Raw genomic sequence first — 10,599 nt, 5'->3', positions numbered from 1 at the left:
AGGACAGGCGGGGCCATGAGAGAAAGTACAAGCAAGATCAAAAGAGAGATGATAGGGAGGCGAGGAGGCCTCGTAGACCAGAGAGATCTACTGGTCCTTATTTTGGAAGCAGGGTACAATATGGTAGAGGTTTTGCAGGTCAGCCAGTTCAGTTTGCACTTCAGGCTTCGCATAGTGTTTCAGGTGCTCATGGGTCTTAGAGTACTTGTACCGCACACTTGCCCATAGTCACGTTAGCAGAGAGGTTGCTTCGAGTGTGGAGATACCATCCACATGGTGAGAGATTATCCTAGACTCTGGACAAGTGTGTCACAACGGAGTATTCAGGCAAATAGAGGGCACCTGATAGGGGAAGGCCCAGCCCGTTGATGTGTTTCATATAGTAGACTTGAGGACACTACGCCAGATGATGTCATACATGTATGATTTTGAATTGTTACAAAGGGGCACCATTCGTATTTTGATTCGGTTATGCTTATCGGGGTGAGTCCCCTATTTGTTGCTCCACCTATGGGTGAGTTCATGACCTAATAATACGTTTATGTGTTTGCCCCTATTGGGAGATTCTATGAGTGATAGCCGTGACTATCGTTATTTTAATTCACTATTGAAAGTTACGATATTAGAAGTGAATTCATGTTGTCTATTATGGCAGGTTTGATGTGATTCCTAAGTAATTTGGTTACGATTTGTGATTTGATACTCTATCGGGGTGAGAGTTCAGTAAGTGTTGTGATTTTATTGGCAGAACTAAGTTAGTGTAAGATTTCAATAGGTATGATGTGTATTCGGCTTGTGATTCAGAGTTGAGGGTGATACCCTCGTGATTTCATGTGATTTGATATGTTTGAGCCGGGCTGCGTGCCGCGGTGGAAGTTATATCAAGATGAGATTCTTGTGATTTGTTCATATACTTTGATTTTTTTCCTATTTAAATTGATTCGTATTATGGTACTGTTAGAGAGTTGTGCCTATCGGGCTTGTATGATATTTCTCTTATGTGTTTCTCTTTACATATTCAGTCATTTTCGTTCTCTGCTTCTTGAGTTTTAGCTTGCGGAGTATGTGTCCAGTGGTGTTAGTTGTGACTTGTTGATTCAGGTGTGTAATGAAGGGGTCTGCATGTTTCTTGCATCGTTGTCAGTGTTGTGGAGGTTTGAATCGGGTTCCTATCGCATATGAGGCTAATTGTCGGTGATGGTTTTGATTACGGGCAGCTATTGTGATCAGAAATGTTATTATGGGCCTATGCATGGCGTGTCATGTTGAGTGGCCATACCTTGTGGATGTAGGCATAAGTTGTTACAGCTGGTTGAGACTGATACCGATTATAGATTTAAAATTGGGTCTTTTGAAGATAAATGGAAGGTGAGAATTTTGACTCTAAGGCTTATCGGTGTTGGTAGAAAGGATAAATTATAGTTGAGATGGTGTTGTCAGTCTTATGTGGATTGGGGTGACGTGGGGTCACCCGCGGGTGTATGTTGGATATGTGCATTCAGTGATTTGAAGACTTTGAGGCAATTCTTGGCACGTTCGAGGACAAACGTTTGTTTAAGAAGGGAAGGATATAACAACCCGATCAGTCATTTTGAGAATTTAAGTCTCGTTCGGCGGCATAAGGCCCTGAGAAGCTTCGTATTATGTGTATTGAATTGCGTGCGTGGTTGAATTCAGTTACCAGATGATTCGGAGTGATTTGGGACACTTGGTCCCTAAAACGAAAGCTTAAGTCTTAGGATTTTTACCGTAGTCGGAACTGTGTGAAGACGACTCCGGAATGGAGTTCTGTCGGTTTCGTTAGCTCTGCTGGGTGATTTTGGACTTAGGAGCGTGTCCAGACTGTGAATTTGAGGTTTGTAGCTGATTTAGGCTTGAAATGGCGAAAGTCATATTTTGGAGATTTTGACCGAAAGTGGACTTTTTGATATCGGGGCCAGAATGCGATTAAATTTGACATCATTCCGGGTTTGGTTTGATAGGTTTCGGCACGAGTTTTAGAAGTTGGAAGTTTTGGAATTTCATAAGTTCGATTCGTGGTGCGATTTGTATTTTCGCCTTTGTTTGATATGATTTGAGACCTCGAGCGAGTCCGTGTTAGGTTATGAAACTTGTTAGTATGTTTGGACGGGGGCCCGGGGGCCTCGGGTGTGTTTCGGATGGGCTACGGGTCATTTTCTTCTATTTTTGAACTGTTGTTTCTGTCATCTGGTTTCCTTAATTGCGTTCGCGTCCGTTCACGAAGAGCAGTCGTTGGGCCATCCGATTTTTCCTCTCCGCGTTCGCGAACGTGTTGTGTCGTTCGCGAAGCAACTGGGCATCTTTCGTTTTTTTTCTTCGCGAACGCGAATGCTCTTTCGCGTTCGCGATGCACAAACATCTGGGCAGAATAAATAGAACTCTATTCTAAGGGTTTTGCCATTTTCACCATTTTGGAGTTCTATAGCTCGGTTTTTAGCGATTCCTTATGGGTTTTTCAAGCAAATCGATTGGGTAAGTGTTCTTCACCTAGAATTTATTATATTCCATGATTTTATATTTATTTTAATCATTTAATTTGTGTTTTGAGATGGGTAAAATGGTGATTTGTGAAGAAAATTTTCAAAATGAAAAATCATGATTTAAGGGATGAATTGGCATCGGAAATTGATAATTTTAGTATGGTTGACTTTTGGACTGATTTTTAGATTTTGATAAATATTTAGTCTTTATGATCCGGAATAGTCGCTTGTGAGTTTTATTTGTGATTTGAAGTTATTTTGATTAGATTTGAGCCGCCCGGAGGTTATTTCACCCGAGAAGTTCATTTTAGAGTATCAGTTTGTCTTATTTGAGGTAAATATCTTGCCTAACCTTGTGTGGGGGAACTACCCCTTAGGATTTGAGTTTTCTATGCTAATTGTAGTTCGTGTACGCGAGGTGACGAGTACGTGCTAGGACTTATTTGTGAAAAGTTGGCCTTTTAGAGTTCTTAGGTCCTTGTATTCACTGATTATGCAGTTGTGATGTTATGAATATGCCCCTTAATTACTTGTTTCACCTATACCTGCTTTAATTAGAATTAAATGCTTCATGATCCGCCCTTGATGCTTATTTGAGTCATATGTGCCTTAACTGAAATTGTTATCTCTTCTATTGCCATGTTATTTTTCCCCTAACTACTTATCTTTATTTGAAATTATAATTATCTCTTTTATAATTGTTCATCCTTAATTGAGGCTATGATTATTTTTCTGTTGCTTATCCCTAATTGAAATTGTTGTATCTCTTTCTTAATTGCCAACCTTAAAAGAAGTTAGATATCCTATATTTTAGTTGACTTGTCCTTATTTGGAATTGTTCGTCTTCTGTTAGCTCCCTCGTTGTCGAACTGTACATTGTGGACCGTTGTTACATAATATTTCCTTTCTTGTTGAGTTGTTCTTATTATGACTAGCATTCTCTATTGTTGATACTCCTTGTGAATTAGCTCCTCCGCTTCCTTGAGTTCTAGAATTTCTGAGTCGACTTATTTGTCGTACCATTGTATTATTGTCATTGTTGCTGTTGTATTTATTGTGGTGATGCACGAGGTTTCTGCCGAGCGGTTGTTGTTATGGGGTTGCATGAGGTTTCTGTCGTGCTATTATTACTATTGATATTTGCACATGCGGCGTGATAAGGCGGGATATATATATATATAGGGGGTTGCGCATGTGGCGAGACAAGGCGGGAACATTGTTATGAACGTGTGGTGAGACAAGGCGGGCACTTACTTTATTATTTCACATGTGGCGAGACAAGGTGGGAACATTGTTATGCACGTGTGGAGAGACAAGGCGAGCACTTACTTTATTATTGCACACGTGGCGAGACTAGGTGGGCTGTGTCAGGGATTGATTTGTGATGGCCTGGGGGCATTCTTGTTATTGATATTTATGTAGTGGAACACTTACCTGTGTGAGTTTTATCTTGTGAAAGCTATGAGAAAATATTCTACGTGTTGTCCGTTCTTTTTCCATATGCTTATCTGCTGGTATGGACTATGTTAGGACACTTGCACAAGTATACACGTAGTTAAGCACTCTTATCGGATAAGAGGTGTTCTTGATATTGTTCAGCATAGATGCTCACCCTTGTTTACTTTCCTTCTATGTAAGAATGGCTCTATTGGCACGTGAGTCGTCAGTGCGGTTATGAAGTATAATGAGGGCACAAGATGCCAGGTGATAGGGTTCAGGTATTGAGACCCATGAGTTGTGATTTGTCCGAGGTTCGGTACCTCGTGGAGTTTGATAACTAAAACCTGATGTAAAAGCGGTTGTAGTTGTTGAGTTATTACTTGTCCTTGCTGTATTTGTGATTCCGGATTTAGGTTGTGTTCTATTCACTTTTCTGTGTCATTTTTATGGTATTCCGCTGATACTTGTTGTTTCCTTTCTTATTGCCATTACTGTATTGTGAGCCATATTGTATAGTCTTTATGTAGATATCATATTTCTATTGTTCATATACTTTTACTTGTTCAATTCATTAGACCAGTGGGTGTCTTGACTGTTTCTCGTCACTACTCCACCGAGGTTAGTCTTGATACTTACTGGGTACCACTGTGGTGTGCTCATTCTATACTTCTGCACATTTTTCTGCAGATCCAGGTATTTGTTCGTTAGCACTTGTGCGGGTCGTTGCTGTGGAGACTCAAGGTAAACCTGTTGCTGCGTTCGCAGGCTTCGGAGTCACCTTCAAGTTTTCGTTTTGCACTGTTTATTCTTATTTCTAAACAGTTGTATTTAGAAATTTGTAGCAAACTCTGTAGAGCTTATTACTTATACTACCGGTTTTGGGTGTTGTAAATTTTATAGAGGGTTCTATTTCAAAAGTTGTTAGATGTTATTTCTTATTGTTGTTATTCAGTAAATGTTAGGCTTACCTAGTCTCTAAGACTAGGTGCCATCACGATTCCCAAACAGAGGGGAAATTGGGTCATGACAAGGTCGCGGCTCGGTGTTGATAGATGTCATGAGCTCGGATGAGCAGGGGGAATTCAGATGTTCAGAGTAAGCTAGCATTTGACTTGCGGATTTTTTATTCACTTTACAGAATTAGAACGGCTGGTGGTATGGATGTGCGGACCTTGCTACCTGGTACGGAAGGTCATGAGAGCGTATTCCACAGAGAAATTTGTATAAGTGTGGCATGTTAGTCACTTGACTGTTAAAGATTGAAACCAAACATGGAGATTATGGTACTATCGATAATGTGAGGGTTTATGCCTGAGAGGCGTTCTATTCCTTGGGCTGTAGACCGTGTGAGTTTGTCCTGGATTTGACAGTTGTTCTTGTGTTTTATGGATAAGTCATTGTGGATCGGCTTGAGGTCCGTTAATGGGTCTAAATATGGGTGTGTGCTCTACACTAGATCGGGTGTGTTCATTCAGCATATCATTTCTTATGGAGGAGTCTTCGGGCCTTGTATGTTATTCCCATCGTCAGCTATTCACTGTAATACTCTGTTGTGCCATGTGGGTTGTGAGACGACCTGGTTATTCTCACATGCATTGTGGTCTCGTGCAGCTTGTGGTGTTATATGATCAATATGGCTCTCGAGATGTAGGTTGTTTACCGCACCTTAGTTGTGTTTGGGTTTTGTAGCGTTTGTCGATATTCGTTTCCCTAGGGTTGTATTTTGCACTTGGTGTTCTCGTGGTATGTATTCGGATAATTCGTATGTATAAGCATTATGGTTTGATGAGTACCTCTTTGTTTATTGTCATGTGTAGATCGGGTGGCACGCCGCCATGGGTATCATGTCTGGATCGGGTTGCACGCCGCAACGGTATCATGTGTGGATCAGGTTGCACACCGCAACAGTGAGATGTTGAGTACGGTTCCCTATATCTATTCTTGTGTATTTTGTTTCTCATTCCCTGAGAAGGGCTCATGGTATTTGATGGCCATTTTATTCGTTACGCGAGCTAGATAGTTCTTTTCCAGAGTTCATTCTTCCTTAGGTGTCATATTCGAGTTGTAGCTTGTTGGCGCATTGATGGCGTCATGTGGGATTTCAGTCAGTGTTTGAGGTGGCTTATTGCCGGAGCAGCTTGTATTGGGTGAGATGATATTATTAGGCCCGGGATCAGTGCGATCGGAGGTATGCAAAGTATATTAAAGAGAAGGTGTCACTATTCAGTTCAAAATGGATTAATGGTTCTTTCCAGGAGGGAAGACTCGATGAATTGTTGGTTTGACAGATGGTTATGAGCTTCTACACATCTCTTTCATCGTGGCAGTATTGCGAGAGTTGAAACATGGCTTATATGTGTTATGAGGTATATTACGAGCATCAGATTCGTGAAAATGGAGCTATTGTAGTCGGAGGATGTTATTATAGACAACAGACTTATGTTGTGCATTGTGTGGCATCATCATGGGTGCTTGATCATATGTTGGTTCAGCGTGTAGAGATTGATACAGCGTTCGTATGTTAGAATCGGGTCTTGTGGAGAATTCCGGATGTTGGAATTTGGTTCTAAGGCTTATTGATTACATAAAAAGGAGAATCTTCAATCTGGCTCGAGCTAATGTACTCAACTGGGTTGTGGTGGCACTGGTAGGTGCACGAGGTGTTAAAAAGTGATTTTGGACAACTCTGGAGCAGTCATTAGCATGTTCAAGGGCAAACATATGCTTAAGTGGGGGGAGAATGTAACGATCTGGCCGGTCATTTTGAGCTCTAGCATGTCGTTCGGCAGTTTGAGACCTTAAGTAGATTTACTTCATGTATTATGACTTGTACGTGTGGTCGAAATTGAATTTCGGGAAGTTCAAAGTTGATTCGGATGGAAAATTCTAATTTTGGAAGCTTAAAGTTGGAAAAATTGACTAAGGTTTGAATTTTGAGTAAACGACTTCAGAATCGGGATTTGAAAGTTTCAATAGGTTCGTATGATGATTTTGGACTTGGGAGTATGTCTGGATCGAGTTTTGGATGACCCGGGAGCGTTTCGATGTTTATTGTGGAAATTTGGCATTTTAGATGAATTTCATAAGTTTGCGTTGAAGTGGATTTTGATGTTATTGATGTCCGTTTAGGATTCAGAGCCTGGGAATAGCTTTGTATGGTGATTCTGGTCTTAGGAGCGCGTCCGAATGGGATTTGGAGGTCCGTAGGTCATTTGGAAAAAGTTGGAAATTGAAGGATTTTGGAAAGTTTGACTCAGAGTGGACTTTTTTATATCGAGGCTAGATTCCGATTCCGGAAGTGGGCATAGGTCCGTAATGTCATTTATGACTTGTGTGCAAAATTTGAAGTCATTACAGAGTGATTTGATACGCTTCAGCGCAAATTATAGAACTTGGAAAATTCATGACTCATAAATCGATTTGAGGCACGTAGTTTCGGCGTTGTTTGATGTGATTTGAGACCTCAACTAAGTTCGTATCACATTTTGGGACTTGTTGGTATGATTTGATGGGGTCCCGAGGGTTTTGGGTGTATTTTGGATCATTGGTTGAGAGACTAGTAAAGTTAATAAATTTGGAGTTTGACCATGGTCAATATCGGATCAAGAAGACCTCTTTTTAGTATTTTGAGTGCGCGAGCAGGTCCGTAGTGTGTTTTATGATTGAAATTCTATATGGTTTGTGACCGGGAGGTTCCGGATGAGTTTCGGGGTGGTTTCGGATCATTTCGGAGAAGTTTGGGTTTGCTAGTTTCTGGTGAGGTACTGTTTATTTGCAATTGCGGACACTGTTCATTTGCAATTGCGAACACTGTTCATCACAATTGCGAGCTCTGTTCATCGCAATTGCGAACTCTGTTCATTGGAGTTTACTGTTCATTCGCAAATGCGAAGTTTTTGTCCTCAAATGCGAACCTTGGCAGATTGTTTTAAATCAGAATTTTGCTCATTTCACTCATTTCTCTCTTGGTTTGGGCAATTTTTGGAGAGTTTCAAGGGGGGATTTCCATCATCTATTGCAAGGTAAGTAATTCCCGCATATTATTAGCTAACTACATAGATTATATAAGGATTTAACCATGGAAATTAGTAGAAATTGTGAGATTTTGAAAAAAACTTAGAAATTGGTAAAGTTATGGGTATACATTATAGAATTAGGAATACATTATATATTTGAGTTCGTGGTGTTATGGGTAAAGTTTATCTTTGAAAGTTTTTGGAATCCAAGCACGTGGGTCCGAGGGTTGACTTTATTGACTTTTTGAGCGGGATTGGAAATTGTTTAAATTGATTGATTATGGGTATTAAAATATATTTTGATTGGTTTGCACCTTGTTTGACTAGTTTTTGGATTGACGGGCATCAGTTTGAGTTGTTAGAGAGATTTTGAAGTCGGTTATAGAACTTCAGAGCGAGGTAAGTCTCTTGTCTAACTCTATGCGGGGAAAACTACCCCTAGATGATGCATTTAATATGTGCTACTTGTTGCGGGAGTTACGTACGCACGAGGTGATTTTAATTCCACAAGTAATATGGTACACCAACATATTCATGTGACATAAGTATTATAAATTAGTAAGTCGCTTTACCAGATTGAAATTATTTTGCTCAAATCTATTTGGCATGTTAATTTCATAGAAACTCAAGAGAGAGAGAGAGTAATTATTACATGCTCATTTGCTGAATCAAATATGACATATAGAGGTATGAGTGTACCAAGAAGAATATAAAGATTATATCTCCCTGCATCTCTAGAGAAAGAAAGGTTTACCACAATACTATCAAGAAAATATATGTACCATGTTTGACAAGTTTTTCCACGAAGGTGTAGTATTCTTTTCGTGAACATCCCATAAATCACTTGCAAGAAGTGAAATTCAACTTTAGTAAAGTCGGAGAAGTCGTGCCGATAACGTGTTATGAAGCTAAGGTCAAGTAACAATATGAAACAATAAATGGAGATTGAGAGAAGGAAGAAATTCTTATTTCTTTTTCAATTGTGTTATCTTTTCATTTATTACAAGGTCTTTATATTAGCATGAAAAATGAAGAAATATGTCATTGAATATCTCATTAAGCATTTGAGAGGAAAATCATGAAGGAACATCACGGGGAGATTATGGAGTTACAATCATAACTCCATAAGTATTAGAGTAATGAAAATTATAGAGATAATGGAGAAGAGTAGTGAACATTACTCCTTTGGTGGCTATGGACATCCACCATAATTTAAGATTTTATAACAATAATGTACTTATACATGGCATTATTTGAGCTCTAATCGAAGTACAATTTTAAATCATAATAAAAAATAAATAGATATATTTAGACCCTTTCAAAGTATTTTGATATGTGTAACGCTAAAGACAAAGGCAAATGGATTTTTTTTTATTAAGATCAACAATATGAATGACCCAAATATACGAATGACAAAATTCTTATTGTACATGAGTAAATTTAAATAATTTCTCTATTCATAATATAAATAAGTCTTTTCATTTGGTTTCTTCCTAAAATTAGATAACATACTGATTGGCCAATCATATGTGGAATAAGTACATAAAATTGGGATTTTATATCTTGCGATTAAAAGAAACAATAATATAAATGGAGTAATGGATTAGCATTTCAACCATAGGGATTAGAAAAAAAAAATAGAGTGGTTAATGAAAAGGACAGTCACAAAATTAGGTTTCAATGTGATTATGAAATAGTCCTCTAAGTTAGTTGAGATGAATTCATGACCAAGGATTTAGTAGTGCACGAAGTGAAATGATAATTATAATCTTTACATTGAAATGGTCCTTTAATAGTGGAGATAGTCATATTTAGGCTGATCTAGTTATGGTCAGGATTATGAATTCATAATTATGTTGGATTGGAAAAACAAATTGCTCATTAAGGGGTGGGTGAAAAGGTAGGTAAGTAAGGGGTCTTGCTAATATATTAGCATTGTATCCCATTTTTCTTTTCATTATTTACCCTTTCAATTGTCAGTGCTTCGAGCGATTTCAAACAACATACATCACCATTTCTCATATAGATAAAAGTGCTAAAATCGATCTACTACACAATTATTGTAATTGGTGATTGATTCTTTTGTTATTAAAATACTAAAATATTCTTTAAACTATTTAAAAAGTATAAACCTAGTTTGTTTTTTTTACGTAAAAAGAAGGAACTAGGAGTTTTATGTTTGGAAGGTAATTTGGAGTTTATAAAAATATTAGGAAAATGGTAATTTTTTTTATCAAATCAAAAGTGGTTATAAGCCAATAAATTTATAAAATTTGGCTGATTTTAGTTTATACGTATTTTTCTTATAAACACTTTTAATTTACACCAAATACATAAATAAACTAAAAAGTATTTATAAACTACTAGTTTGATCTGACTTATAACTTACCTACAAACCCTTTTCATTTTTGATTTGGCATAAGAATTGAGTACGAATAAAAAAAATACTAAGGAAATGCCAACAGTCCTAGTGGTGTTTTTTTTAAGAATATATAAAAATTTGTAGAATACAACGTAAAGATGAAACATAGCAAAAAAGAATGAAAAAAAACAAGTATACATGTAACATACAGTACGGCTGCATTTACTTAGACGTAATAGCAAGCAGCTAATGGGACTTATAAAACACATTCTACTAATAA

Source organism: Nicotiana tomentosiformis, chromosome 6 (genome assembly GCF_000390325.3).
Source record: "Nicotiana tomentosiformis chromosome 6, ASM39032v3, whole genome shotgun sequence".
Taxonomy (NCBI): Eukaryota; Viridiplantae; Streptophyta; class Magnoliopsida; order Solanales; family Solanaceae; genus Nicotiana; species Nicotiana tomentosiformis.
Note: the sequence above shows the minus strand (reverse complement) of the source record.